General features: G+C 45.9%; 2 protein-coding genes across 5 annotated transcripts in view; one reads left to right on the plus strand and one right to left on the minus strand.

Annotated features, from left to right (window-relative positions):
- The window catches only part of INSYN2A (inhibitory synaptic factor 2A), a 41875-nt gene extending 29921 nt beyond the window's left edge, over positions 1-11954 (minus strand). Inside the window, exon 1 of one of the 2 annotated variants that reach the window (XM_090145653.1) lies at positions 11590-11954. The gene's annotated coding sequence lies outside the window, so the exon portion shown is untranslated. The other variant, XM_090145654.1, reaches the window with a different exon arrangement.
- Positions 1-14560, plus strand: part of DOCK1 (dedicator of cytokinesis 1) — a 272132-nt gene that overhangs the window by 118079 nt on the left and 139493 nt on the right. The window lies entirely within an intron of this gene.

The following is a 14560-nucleotide window of genomic DNA, read 5'->3' on the forward strand; positions in this document are numbered from 1 at the left end:
GATTAAAATTCTTCAGCTTGAAGAGTTAATTGCCACAATGGGGTGTGCTTTACGAAATCAGCTCTCGAGTGAATCCTTATGACTAGGCTATATTAGTTTTAATTTAAGAAAACATAATAGAGAGGCCATTTTCAATGGTAAATTGAATGTTGATGGTTTGTTTGGGTGTTTGTTTTAAAGTAATTGTAACCCTAGGAGTTACAAAGACACTCAAGAATGCATGGCAGACAACCTACATACTGCAAGGTTGGGCTTCTGGGTTATCCAATTGCCTGCAAAAGTTTCCTGCAAACGTGTCATTAGTTAAATATTTATCATCATTTTGCTCCCCCAGTTCAAGCTGTTTGCAAACAGGAGGTATTCTGTGTGGTTTGCCTTTCTCTGCCTAATTTGTCACATTCAGGTAGCAGTGAGTGAGAAGTGCTCCTTTTAAGAGTAGGTTTCTATCTGAATCTGCGTGAGGCAGAAGAAAGTCCTTAAAGAGAACAAAAAGGGAGAAAATTCAGAACGTAGCCATTCAAATAATGGGATCTTAGATTGCTATATGTGAGTTTTCAAACTAAATACATAGATACGTGTAAGCATAATGCATGAAACCAGCATGACCAAGCCCCTCGTGTTACAGGGTTGTAAAGTGGAACTGCTGGAGGGAGGCCTAAAGATGAAACTGAAGCTGAATATGGTGTCACAGTGATCTCTTACTTTGTGCCGGGGCATCTGAGTGTAAGGTCAGCTATCCCTGTGCCTGTAGTAAGTGATACACGAAGATGGAGACATTTTTGCAGGAAAAAAGTGAACTACATAGCAATATTAGGAAATTTTTGTTTCTTCTTAAGGGTACAGTTGTGCTGTATGTAGAATGTTAGTATCCTATACTAAGTGTTTAGGGGTCTCTTAATTATATTATGCTTGCAGAAGTTATTACATTAATGTTTGAATTTATACTATTTGACACATACTCTGTACACAGAATCCCACTGGTTCAAATCTTCCAAAGGTAGTGATGGTAGAAATATGTCCACCTGTCTACCTAAAGGTGGGAGTTTAGAATTCTTTACTGAATATTGAAGTGCTTAATAAGATATACAGCTGTACAGCCGTCGGCCTGCTGTTTTGCTGTCATGGCTAAGATATGTTGTAAAAGCTGGCGTTAAAAGAAAAACTCTGCAATTTCATAAACATATTGGAAGCAAGTCCTCCGTAACTCTCCTCGATCTGGTAAATCAATAAATTTGCCCTCAAAATGAATAACAGTAATGCAAGAACCATTGTATCCAGTAGTTGTTTGGTGACTTTTTGCACTGCTTTTACAAAATATGAAATGATGTAGTAGAAAAATGTGAAATACAGGTGAAGTACAGGAATTATGACTGAAAAGAGGACACGTTTTTACCTATAAAAGAAACTTAGAAAAATTGGTTGTTAGATCTGGAAGTCACTTACAGCAGACATCACTTGAGATACCTTAAAGTAATCAGCATCCCTGGAGTAGTGGGTTTGCTGGCACTTTGCTAGTGGATCCTACTGTAAAATAACACACAATTTATTGTAAAGTACTGGCTTGATATTTTATTAGTTCTTCACATCCAAACTGTCTCCATTTTCAGATTATTTGGGACACTACATTACCCCTTCATCTTGGTGGATCCCTGGGTCTGTTTGGAATGACTTAACAGGCAGAATTAATGGAATCTCTAACCCAGACAAAACCAGGAGCCTGGTGATATTCTACAGAATAGAAATAGATAAACAGGGCACTCTATTCGTGCTGCAGTTCATTTTAAGCATGCCTTCAGCAGCCAATAATTGACTCTTCAAAATGCTTGTTTCTCTTTCTCAGTAGCACAGGCCTGATTGATTTAGCTAATCTAGAGCTCTAGTATCTTGGACTAATAATTTCATCAATATCTGTGACTAAGAATTACAGCAACCAAAAGAACTACATTTCTGATCAGTTCTGTGTCTCCAAGGTGAACTGTATGTGCACACTGGAAAGCAAAACAACTGAGCAAAGAGTTGATTTTGAGTTGGTTATTTAACACAGAAAAGTTTATATAATACTTTTGTTTGTTTCATTGATGTTTTGGACAAGGTGTTGGCTTCAATCTTGGTTTACTTAGACAATACAATGTACTTTTTAGGGAGTCACGTTTAATCATCCCACTTGTATTTGAGAGCACACAGTGCTGGAGGTCCACCTTCTTTCCACTAAATATAGTACCAAAATTCATGATGATTTCATGGGGAACGGGAACATGGCATGTTGACCTGACCAGACCTGGACCTGGTCTGGTAAATGGAAAAAGGAAATCTCGGTATCATTTGTTTCCTTTCCTCCACGCACTTATCTGTGATTCTGCTGCTCCTCACTCAACGTGGTGTATGATGGAGTACAAGGAAAGGCTGGTTTATGTAAGACGGGCTATTGTAAAATGTGCTACAAGCTGCATGGTTTTTTGGTTACTTTGGGGAACTGCTGAGATGGAGATTCAGAATTTGCTTAAGTATGGCAGCATTGATGGCTGACAATGTCACCAGGCTCAGAAGAGCTTTGGATTTGCATTCCAGTTGCAGATGCCAACAGAGATAACACATTTCTATTATTTGTCTATACTTACTCTAAACAAACCCTGATTGCGTGACGCAATTTGCAAAGCAAAATATTTAATAATCACAGAGCTTATTTTTCAGTTTTTAGCCTGGATTTGTTTATAAATTCCTGGTTGATTACACCTAAGCAGGGTTCCCTTATGTTTGAAAATGGAGGTAAACTATTAAATGATAGTAATAAAATGGTACACAGAGAAGCCTTAAGTTTGCACAGAATCTCCAGGGTAAGTCATGGAAACCACGTTCATTGTTCAGCTAAATAAATGCCTCCCTTTCTACCCTTCATGTAGAGACACTGCCTAGATTTCCTCCTCAAGTTATGTGGTGAAATGGGTTCCCAGCAGTATGTATTAATAAACAGTGTGGACTTCAACTTCCCAATTTCCAGATGCATCTGACAAGCAGAGATGCCGATCTGTGTGTTTTCAGGCCCTGTAAAGGCACTGTGTGAGATGTAGCTGTAAACTTGTGTGCACATATGAAGAGCACAAAGGTGTCTGTGGATGTATTTAACAGCTTAAAGAAAAAAATAACTCAAAGGATTGGACTTTACTGTGTATAGGAAAGGTCATTGGTGATATGCAGCTTGTTCTGGCTTCTGAAGGCTGTACTTCCTCATGAGAAATCCTGCCCTGCATACTGTCTTTGTGCATCATCATAACATTTAATAATATATATTTGTTTTTCAAAAATGATTTTATAAGTTGTCTTTTAAGTATACACATGGTCTCTAATCTATTTCCATCATTAAAATGGACATTAGAAAGAAACTCGGATTGACTTCCTGTAACTATAATACAAGATGGAAGCCTATTTTCTTGGTAGACTCTAAATGAACCATTATGTAGACCAGTGATAGCAAGATACTGTACATGTAATCAGAATATTTTTCATAATTTTGAGTTTAGTAGGCTACCTCTGATGGTACATTTTTATTTCTTCCACTGTCACACATTACGAATTTCACCTTTTTTAGGAGCATTTTCACTCTTTTCAAAGAAATCCACTGTTATTAATGTTGTTACTTAAAAAATAATATGACAGTGACCTGAATGCTAAATGAGTAAAGTCCGGTGAGCAAAACTGGACTGATAAGGAAGAAATGTATTGGGAAATGCTAATCATCCTAGCCATTTATTAATTAGTAGCTGTTTGCAGAAGCTTTTTCCACGTTACAATTTTTACAGAGGTTTAATACGCAGGTATGAGGATGAAATACGACTTCCAGATACATTTAAGGCCTGACCCATTTTTGTGGTTTAAAAAGTACAGATGGCTATTAGGGAAAAAACCCCTACGCCTTATGACATAGAAAACTGACGTGGTAGAGCAGTCTGTCTTCCTTTTATCAGAATTGTTCATGTAGAATAATAGAGTTAGCAGTGCTGGTAAATGTCAAACTAATATTTTTTTTAAACTCTGTTCTGAACCCCTTAAGCACTGAACTTGAATTTTCTCTCTTGAACTTCCTTAGTCATTGCTCAATGCTGAATTCATTCTTATTGCTGCTTTCATATATTCCGTATTTTATCAAGCTGAGGGCAAATTGCCGTAGCCTGATCATCTTCCTGTTTTGAGAAGTTTGTACCACTCCAATGAATTACAGAGCATTACCACCAATTGCCTAGCTCGGGTTTTTCACTCTGTGGTCTGGAGACGCTTTGAGATTGTCTACCTACATTATTGATGAAGACCTGTGGTAGCGCTGTGATGGCTGTTAGCACAATCTCCAGAAACAAGCAGGCAGTCGGACTCTGATTTTTGCAGGTCTGTTCCAACTGAACTGTTCTATCTATCGATCATCTCGTTTCAGTGATGACGTGACTGCTTCTTAATTGCCTTGAAAGTGTAAGTAGGATCACGTGGCATTGGATTTTCCCTTTTCCCCCCACCCATTGGTAGGCTCTGTACCAATGATGTATAAAAATAATATCCTACCTAATGGCTGAAATGGACTGTAAATGCCTTTAAATGCTCTTGTGAGCTTCAGTTTTACAGCTAAGTGGCTACAAATAAAATATATGATATAAGAAGCCTGTGGATTTTCAGATAGAAAAGTTACATGTTGCAGGATAAACTCTTTAAAATTCCCTGACAAAACAGTTTCTCTGAATGCACAAACTGATGTTTGTTATCTTCTACAATTGTGATGTCTGCTGCGTGTTCTGAGGACAGTTTATTAATAATTCTTACTTTTTGATGCTTCCTATATTGTTACATGCATCAGATCAAGTTATCCATCCATGGTGATAAAATCCCGTACAATAAGATGTACAGGATTTTCCCTTAAGATGTTTGTGCAGTGAATATTAATGCTAATAGGAGATTTGCACTTACATAATACAGACCCCCGTGGTTTTAGTTAATAACTATTTACTTCATATTGGAACAAATTCAACGTCAAAAGATATTCCTTGTCAATTCACAGCATTCGTAGAGTTGTTACAATATCAAACATTTGCTAGAATTTACTGTACTGGAAAGAATAACAGCGCTACTACAAGAATTATGCTTATTTTTCTTTATGTATTATGCAGCTATTGCTACTATAAAAATCTGGGGAAAGGTTTATTAGCATTATTTTCCCATGTAAATCTGTGCAACTCTTTCAGCATTACAGCTGATATTCGTAGTACAAGGATGTTGCTGAGGATGTGTTGCTAGGAGAATTGCAAATAGTTCTGCTTATACTGTACTGTCTTCCAGGAGTCCAAAAGCCAGTGTGCTCTCACTGCAAGGCTTTTTCATTTCTATGGCAGTTTCTGTTCAATAATTTAAGCAGCAAGCTGTTAAAATAGGAACTTAAGGACAGTTCCTTATCTGCATTATTGTTTAATGCAAACCTTTAATTGTTCTCAGTAAACATCGGTAGTTTTTGTGGGTGTTCAGAGGGAAAAAAAACAACAAAAAGATAAAATGCATCAAATGATGACAGGAAAAAGCAGTTCTCTTCCTCAGCCTCAGCCCACGGGTTTGCCAAATGGTCAGACCTCCAGAGAGAGCCATCTGGGCTCAGGGCACTGGGAACGCCTTGGCTGCAAGCATCGACACCAAATACAGTTTGTCTTCTTTCTCATCCTAGCTTTTCAAATGTTGTTGGGCAGATAAAGATGGAAAGAGAGAAGCAGATTCCAGCTCCATTTTGAGCCTTACGTCCTCCCTTCTGCAGGATGAGGGTTGGGTGCCACGCGATGGGAACCTCACTGCAGGGCAAATCAGTTGTGTGGGCTGTGCTCCAGCCTGCTACGAATGGGAGATGACAGACAGAGGTCAGCAGTTGCAAGGCATCAGAGCACTGCCAGCTCTTTCTGGTTGGATTATGGTTACATGCAGATAAGTGTAAGGAGGGTGTGAAGCGGGGCTGGAGGATGTGGTCGGGTAATTTAGGGCTAAAACCTGACATCTTTAGCAGGGTATTAATTGATGAATAACATCAGTCTAGGAGATTTGTACTTGCACTCCAGTGCTGTCACTGGGAAATACATGCCATGTAATTTTCACCTTCCTGAGCAGGACACTTGTGAACAGCTTTTAGTTTCAAGCAGGTTCTGGTTCTGGCTTTGCTGTAGCTGTAAATTGTTAGCGTGCAGTTAGAGCTGAGTGTGCTGACGGTGGGAAAGGAGAGAGGGACACAAATCAGTCTGACTTCTGCAGCAGGAAAGGATGGTGCGAAAATGAACACTGGCTACCTGAAGAGTGATACTTAATTGCTGTACTGTGTAAATTTTCTTTCATGAAGGCTGGTTCTACAATGTTTCTGAAATAACTTGAGGGAAGAGCTCGATTCTGACCTGAGGTGAAGCTGTGTTAAATTCAAACGTGAATTGCAAAAGCCCCAAATCTCAAACCCCAGAGTCTCAAATTCTCATCCTATGTGAGTAATGCGGAACGAGTGGAGCCTGTGGGCAGCACAGGTGTTCCAGATCACAAGAAAAAACTGATTTTGGTTCAATATGGGGAGAACTGGATGGAGAATGAAGGGAAAAGCAATGTGAGCATGCGTGGATGGTGTGGAGATGTAAATTGCCTCCAGGCTTCATGAACCTGTGAGACAACGTGGAGGAAGAGCTTTCAAAACATTCTGGTGTTGTAGGATGGGTTATTTGTGGTACGGATGATTAGGAAGTGCATTAAAATAATAATTAAAGATCCTTTTAGGGATATTTATATGGCCCCTTTGTCAGTTTGAGTTATATACTCTGCTTATCTGGAATGTGGGATTGCGGCTGTGAAGTCCCCTATTATTAATCGGAATTGCCTGAATAACGCTCTAGGCACCAGAATTGCCTACTAGTCAGATAATTTGCATCATTTTTATCAGGGCTTTGTGTGTTTTTATACTCACACAAAGTGTGAATGCAGGAATATAACACATTTTTCTCACCAGCTCGCGCGGCTAGGACTGCTAAAAGACACAGATTCACCTTGAATGGAGCAACTTAGGCCCAGCTTATAGAAGGGATCAGTGTTCTTGGTGTTAAAAGGCAGTTCAAGCATAATTTCTTGCTGAATTATGCTCTTCAGCATCGGGATGTTTTGTCTGTTCCTTTGTCAGCTCTCAGAGATACTGCAGTATTTTATTTCCTGATGGCCTCGATACACAAAAATGTATTAAAGTGATCCACAACTCAAATGTCTTTACTTGCAGCTCCCTCCTCATATCTGACTGTATTTGCAGAAAAGAATAATGAATGTAACAACAAAATGGGCACGAACAACCAATTACTAATGATTTGAAGGAGACTGGGCTTGCTGTAAATGTTTCTTATTTACATATAAATCACAAATGCTATTGATTTGATTGAATTCTCTCTTCTTCCTTCTTTTCCCAAGGAGAGCAGAAGCTAACAAGCCCCAAACCACTTTCCACATTCTAACTTCACAACGCAGTCCTGAAGCTATAAACCTGCAATGGTAGTTTTATATTAAGCAGGATAGAGGCTCTTTTTTTAATATTTTTTAAGTCATGCCATGGTTCAAACATGAGGGGCTTGGTTGGGTTGGGAGCTCTGACCTCATGGACTCCTTAAAGAGCAGCTCAGGTGTGGGCGCTCCTCACTGCTGCGCTTTGATGGCAGCTCTGTGCTCTGCTTCTTGTTAACTGCTGACTCTTCCTCTCTCCACACCATACAGGCTCACCTGCCTTTGCTTTTGTTGGTAAAACTGTTTAGTTTTATAACAAATGTGCCACAGCAATCACGGATGGGCAAAAATAACAGTAGCTGCTTGCTTCTCTTCCCCATGGATAGCGTGAACATGAGTTCAAGCTGGGATTCGGTCTGTAGTGTTTCAGTACCAATAGCAAGGAATCTCTGCACCAGGGCAAATGGAAGTAAATGCACACAAAGGAAAAAGACCTCAGGTCTTTGGTAAATTGGTTGCAGAAGTCATGTGCATTTGTGTTCTTGGGTCCACCATCTGACTGCAGTTTTTTCGAACTCGTTCAGTGAAACTGGAGTTTGTTAGGAGAGGATTTTAGGAACCAAGCTGGAGTGGCTCTGCAGGGGTAGCTTTATTCAGGACTCCTGTATTGACAGTGAATACCAAAGTCTCATTTCATATACAGCTTGTCCACTCTAAGCCATACAGTTAAATCCCTGACAGCATATAACTGGTTGCAGATGGGCTGCTCCAGCTCAGTTTTGGTGGCTGCAGCATCAGAGATGCAGATCGAGGTGGCATTACAGAGATGTTCAACGCAGCGTGGGCTGAGTTTGAGGCCATTGCCAACAAACTGCCCAGATCTGGGAGCTGGGCATGTGGTGGAACCTCAGCACCTCCCCGAATCTCCTCTTGTAATGAGAATTTAAGAAGTTCAGATCTGCATCCAAGTGCTGCAGGACTTGGAAGCCTCCAGAGCCTCCTTTTACATTCATCCCGTGATGTTCAGGCAGTGAAAATGGCCCGTATTCCCTTCTATGTTTCTGTATTTAAATCATGGATTTGGCTGCAATAATTATTGCTGGACTAAAATCAGCCCATTCCCTTTTGCCACTGATAGAAAAAAAAAAGTAGGTAAAGAGGAGGACATCAAAAGCAGCTGATGCAACACTGCGTTGTTACTGTTACAACATATATCTTTATGGGACTGCTGTTCCTGTGCGTAACTTGAAAGCAGGTGACTTAAGGCAGAGGGCATTGCAAATCTGCAAGCAAGTGGAACTACTCTGAGGTATGACGGGATCATCCAGCAGAGAACCTATTTTCTGCCTGAAAGTTGTAGCCTTGGAGTCAAATGACTTCAAAGCGGTGATGTGCCACTAAAATAAGAGAATGCTCTGATCATCTTCTGTGAAGTCAATAATCGTTTAGGACTGACTGTTGGTACCCAGGGAGTCGCACCTGTGTACGTCCATAGGTTACATTGTTCTGAGCAGAATAAAAGCAAACACTACTTCTCAAAAGGCTGAATGTGGCATTCACCACACTGAGGTTTTTTTTTACTTATAATGTTTGCTGTCTCATTTTCTTCAAGCCTACTGAATCTAAAAAGATAGGCAAGATGTAAGTTAGTACTGTGCTGTAAAACAGGTACAGATTGGTTGCTAATGTGTTTTTTAATCCTGCATAGATTTTCAGCAGTGCTTCAAATAGTGGCTGTCACGAGGCAAGAAACAACACCTTTTTCAATATCTGATTGAAGCAAGCTTTCTTTGTGTGTCATTTCCCCAAGCACGGTGAATTCTCTGACTGTACATCCTAAGTTCTCCCTGCCAAGTTGACTGTGGCTGTGCAAGGAGCCGCCGTGCGATACGCAGCTCTGTTGCTTTGCAGAGGTATCCTTACACTTAGCACAGCTTAGCTTTTGGCAAGCTGATAGGTTTCCCCAGCTCTCACTCCCCCATCGGCCACAGCACAGAGTTTGGTTGCTCTGAAATTCTCCAGCACAGGATAAACAAAACATTAACGTCTCCCTGTGTCGTCTGTGGGTCTCTGGCAGCAGAAGTGTTGTGCTGACCAGTAGTGTTCAGTCCCTGGTAGTGCACACCAGGAGCCAGCTCACACGCTGGGTTGCTGCCTGTGCAGGCTCTGGGGCTCTCAGCTCGACTCTCTGTACACGTTCATCTGCATCAACTTAGCTGCTCATCTGCCTCCAAATTTATTACGAATGCTCTGCATCTGTCGTACAAAAAAAGACTTCTGACATTGAAATAGTTAAATGGGAAGGGAAAGAAACGCAGCGGTGATCTTAGGAGCTACTTGTTTGTGTGCTTCATCAGTGGGAAGGGTGCAGTGCTGTCCCTTGGCAAGTAACTGAGCCACGGTGCTGCTCCCTGCTGCCTTTTGGTTCTGTCTGTGTGCGGTCAGGCTGGGGAAAGGCACTGCTTTCACCCTATATTACAAACATTTGGAGCATCCTCTTAAAATATATACGGCATTAATAATTACGGAGCCCTAAAGAACACATCTCCCATCAAGGGCATTGTGATGTCCTTACCAACAGGGGAAAAAAAAAAAAAAAAAAAAAAAAGCTTATTTAGTGTCAGCCTTCTTCAGTGAGCTCATTCTGGGCAGCAGTATGCTTTAAATGCAGTGCAACAGCACCTTAAACTCGAGGGCGGTAATTTTATTTTACAGCTGCTCATTAGGAGCACTCAGATTAGCAATGTACATCGTGTATTTCCACTGAAGCCAAGGACTGTGCCACCAGTGTATGGAATAGGGCTGCGGGTGACAAAGTAGTGATGTCTGAGCTCTGACTGATCTCCATCCGAGCTGCTTGTGCGCACTGGTAATGCCAGAACAAAATGCAGCTTTTAACTTGCACCTGCTTTTTGGAGTTGGGGAACAGAATTGCTGTAGTGAGAGGAAGGCAGGGGCAGGCTGGTAGGACACCCCTCGGCCTCTCCTGGGGTATATGTTCCTTCTCCTCCACACCAGTTGTTTCTACTAGAGGTGTTTGTTTGCAGTGTTGCATTAAATGCAGCGCATGGCTCGGATGGTGACAGCCATGTGATTTCAGCGAGGAGTTCTTCATCCAGCAGCGAGATTTTAACCTTGATACATACAGCACTGCTGTCAGCACTGTGACTACGGGCAGTAATCGCCACCGTACACTTAAGCAGAGGGATGAATCTCCTCTCTCTATTAGGCATGACCCGTTTTGTCTTTCCTCACTACTTTCCAATGTTTCATAGAAAAAAAATAACGCTGCTCAAGGGTGGGAAAATCAGCTCCGTGCAAACTTCCCGACCACAGACCTCAGGAGCGGAACCCTCCCCGCAGCAGCTGAGCCCCCCAAGGTCAAACCCAGCGCTCCACCACCTCCACATCCCACGGCAGCACTGGGGCCCGGGGCGAGGCCCTGGGGGACGGCAGTGCGAGCTTCAGGCTGCGCTCTCTGCGTTCCCCGCTGCTCCGCGTCCCCCCGCCGCCTCCCCACCGCCCGGTGCAGCCCGCACCCCTCGCTGCTCGGAGCTCCTGACCTCGATGCTCGGCGTCCCGTCTGCTGCGTTTCCACCCCGTCTCCCATCGAGCGGTGCTGGTGACAGGGGCTCGGAGCGTTAAGGGCACGTTCCTGGGCGAGGAGCTGCCTCCCAGCACCGCTCGCCCGCAGAACGGCGTTGGTGGCCTTGAGGCGAGGCGGTTTGGGGGCCGGTTGCCCCGAAGTGCCACACCGCAAGTTGGGCGCTGCGCGGGGATCTCTCGGCGCCGAGCGAAGGAGCGGCGGCAGCTCCTCGCGACCCTTCCTAGGCTGGGCTCCGCGCTCCGCGCCCGCACAGCGCCGTGCCGCCGGCTCTCCCTGCTGCTTCCCGGCGGAAAGCGGCGGTGCGGGCACGCACGGTGCGCATCTTCCCTTCTCCGCCGTGAAAGTTAGAGCGCGCAGCAGCTGCCAGGCGGCTCCGGATTGCGTAACGGCGGGGCTCCGCGCTCAGCCTCGGAAGTTTCCCCCATAGAAACGGGGACGCGCGGCTCCCGCAGCGCTCCCCGGGCTCGGGGCAGCCCACGCCGGGCGCCGTTCCGCGGCCGGTACCTTACCTCGTGCTCCTCACAGCCGGGCGCGGGTCTGGGCGCTCGCTGGGCGCCGCATCTCCCTCCGGGCGCCGGGGCGGGCTGGCGGCGAGAAGCAGCGCGGCTTGGGGCCGCAGGCTGCCCCCGGCTGGCCGCGCTCCGCCCGCCCCGAGCGGCTCTCGGCACCGCTCAGCTGCGGCCGCCGGAGCGCTCGCTAGAGGCAGCCGCCGCCGCCGCGCTCTCGCCCGCTGCCCTCATCGGAGCCCGGCGCTGCGTTGCGGAGACGGGGCTCGGGGGGCCGCTCCGGCAGGTGCCCGCGGCGGCGGCGGAGGGGGAACTTGTTGAGCGGGACCGCGGTGCGCCCGGCCGGGCTGCGCGGGGCTGGGCGGCCGGAGGGAGGGAGGGAGGAGCCGGGGGCCGGGCCGGCGGCGGGGAGCCACCTCGGAACGGGGAGGGAGCGGGGGAGGAGGGAGGGAGGCGGGGGAGGAGGGAGGGAGGCGGGGAGGAGGGAGCGGAGCGGGGGGCGGTGGGGACGGGGGTGCGCTCGGAAATCCGTAATTGGGTCGGATTCGGCGGTGACGGATGGGGTTGGAGCAGCGTGCGCTGCCGCCGCGGTTGGCCGGGTCCCCCGTTGTGGTTGCGCTCCTCGGCCGGGAGCGTCGGGGAGACGCGGGGCTGCCGCTGTGCCCGTGGGGCCTCGGGGCTGGGAGGATGCGCGGGGGCTTCTGAGTGCTTTCATACGGCGGATAAAAGGGGTACGGGCTGAAGGTAATCGCGACAGGGTTCTTACAACTTCACTCCCATCTCCTCCTCAAACCACACTATTGCTTTGCAGAGGCCTTAGCAGAGACACGAGAAAACCATGTTAAAAGGAAAGGGGTCAGGTGCACGAAGGCAGGCCTGCCCGTCAGCAGATGCCACAGCAGTCCCCCCAGCCTGGGCAGCAGCACTCAGCCCTTTCCCTTCTGGAGCACCTCCGTAGCACTGCTGTTCCCCAGGTGCTGCTTTTCTCTCCTTATAGCACGGCGTGAACCTCAGAGCCCGATGAGGCAGTGCAGCCGCGCAGTGCGATGCAGCAGAAGCACTGGCTCAAGTCCTGGACATCTTTTTAGAGTTAATTAACTGGAGCAGACCATTGCACCAGCGAGAACACGCTGCTGCTGTAGCGCCGTGTTTGTGCCAGCTCTGCTATCTCTGCACAGGGACAGAACCCAGCAGTGGGTGCGGGAATCCTTACGGCCCCATTTGTCACGTAAACATCAGTGTGGAGGTGGATTCGCAGAAATCCTTGCCTGTTAAATCAGGATTTAGCTGCTCAGGGCCGGAGCAGAGGGAGGTCTAACACACCAGGCAGTCAGCAGAGGGCAGTTCCACTGCTCTCCTTATCCTCTACCTGCCCCGGTGCTCCCTGGCCCTCATTTCTCTGTGCCTCAGCTCTGCAAGTTTACAGCTCTGCAGCCACAACAGGGCTCGGAGCTCATAGCACGGCAAGGATTGCAGTTTGGGATCTCTCTGGGTTTCTCAAAAGAGACCTTATCCCAAAGAGATAGGTGGGAAGGACTTCAATGCCAGCTTGCTCAAAAGAGCAACCAACACCATGCTTTTTGGTTTTTATTTTCATCAGCACTGATATGCTTTATTCCAAGACTCTGCAGGTTTGTTTATGCTGAAATACAATTGGCTTTGACTGTAGCCAGTATATAAGCTTGGGTAAAATTAAGTGGTGTGGTGAAGACCTTCTAAATACGTATGCTGTTTGGGCAGAAGAAATTGATCATCTCCAGCAGACACTGTCACTTTTTCACCAGCTGGGCACGTGAGCAGCGCAGCCTGCATCCCACAGTCTGGGGCTGCTGGCTGAAAATGCTGTGGCTGTGTAACCTTAGCGGCTGGAAGGGGAAAGCCCTCTGACAGAGGCAGCAGTTAAAAGAGCATTATTATCTTCTCCACGATCACATTTAGAGGCTGTTGTGCCAGGGCTGGTTGTTCTTGCACAGCGTTACACATATGTCTCATTTGTAAAGGTAGGCAACTGAATGACTTTTTTTCTTCCTGGTAGATTTTGTGAGAATCAGGAGGGTCTTTCCAGCTGCAGTTCATATTCCTGTTTGCTCTGTGTGTATATACTGCTTGCACTATTGGTGTGAAGCATTGCTACGTTGTACGCGGGTTCCAATTAATCATGCTTTGTGAAAAATGACGTGATTCCCTGATTATCATGCTTCACATCACTGTAGGTGTGCATAGAAGTAAATATGCTGGCAAAATGGAGATGCTTCATCATGCCATTTGCCAATTTTTCAGCCTTTAAAAGCTGCTGAGTGCAACTGTGCTATAATGAAAGGTGTCAAAATTATTCTTGAAGAGGCAGAGGGAGTTCTGACTTCAAACCGTAAAGGCACAAAGAGAAAAAAGACGATTTATTACTATTCTTTAAAGTACAGATTCATTTTGTTTTAATGGAGTGTCCAATCTTCACATATTACCTTTTTCTTCGGGCACTTGGCAGGAAGGAGTGAGTGCTTCCCAGGGCTCTGACGTGTGGCTGTGCTGGTGGAAGCCCTGCATTGGACCAGGCTGTGTCTAGGAGCAGTAGGGCATGAATTTGGTGGTACCTCTGCTCAGATGGAGAACAACTACAGGAAAGGGTCCTCCCTGCAGACACCCGAGGTCAGGCTGGATGGAGATCTGAGCACTTCATTGAGCTGTGAGTGTCCCTGTTCATTGCAGGGCCTTTAAAGATTTCAGCTGCCAGCAGTTGGAACAGAAGCTCCATGCACTCACTCCAGCTGCACAGAAGCGGGAGGGCTGCTCATGGTGAGCACTTTGAGCACGTGCTTTGTATGATTATGCTCTGCTAGAACATGCAGGACCTGCAGTGCAGTGCTAAGGTGTGATTTTCTGGAACAGGCCATGTAGTTCTTGTCAGTCCTTGAGAAAACGAGCTGGAACCCAGCTCAGGAAGAAGTGAGTGGGGCCAGCCCCAGTTTTCTGCCAG

The sequence above is a fragment of the Phasianus colchicus genome, chromosome 8 (assembly GCF_987193195.1).
Source record: "Phasianus colchicus chromosome 8, bPhaCol1.hap1.1, whole genome shotgun sequence".
In the NCBI taxonomy this organism is placed as follows: Eukaryota; Metazoa; Chordata; class Aves; order Galliformes; family Phasianidae; genus Phasianus; species Phasianus colchicus.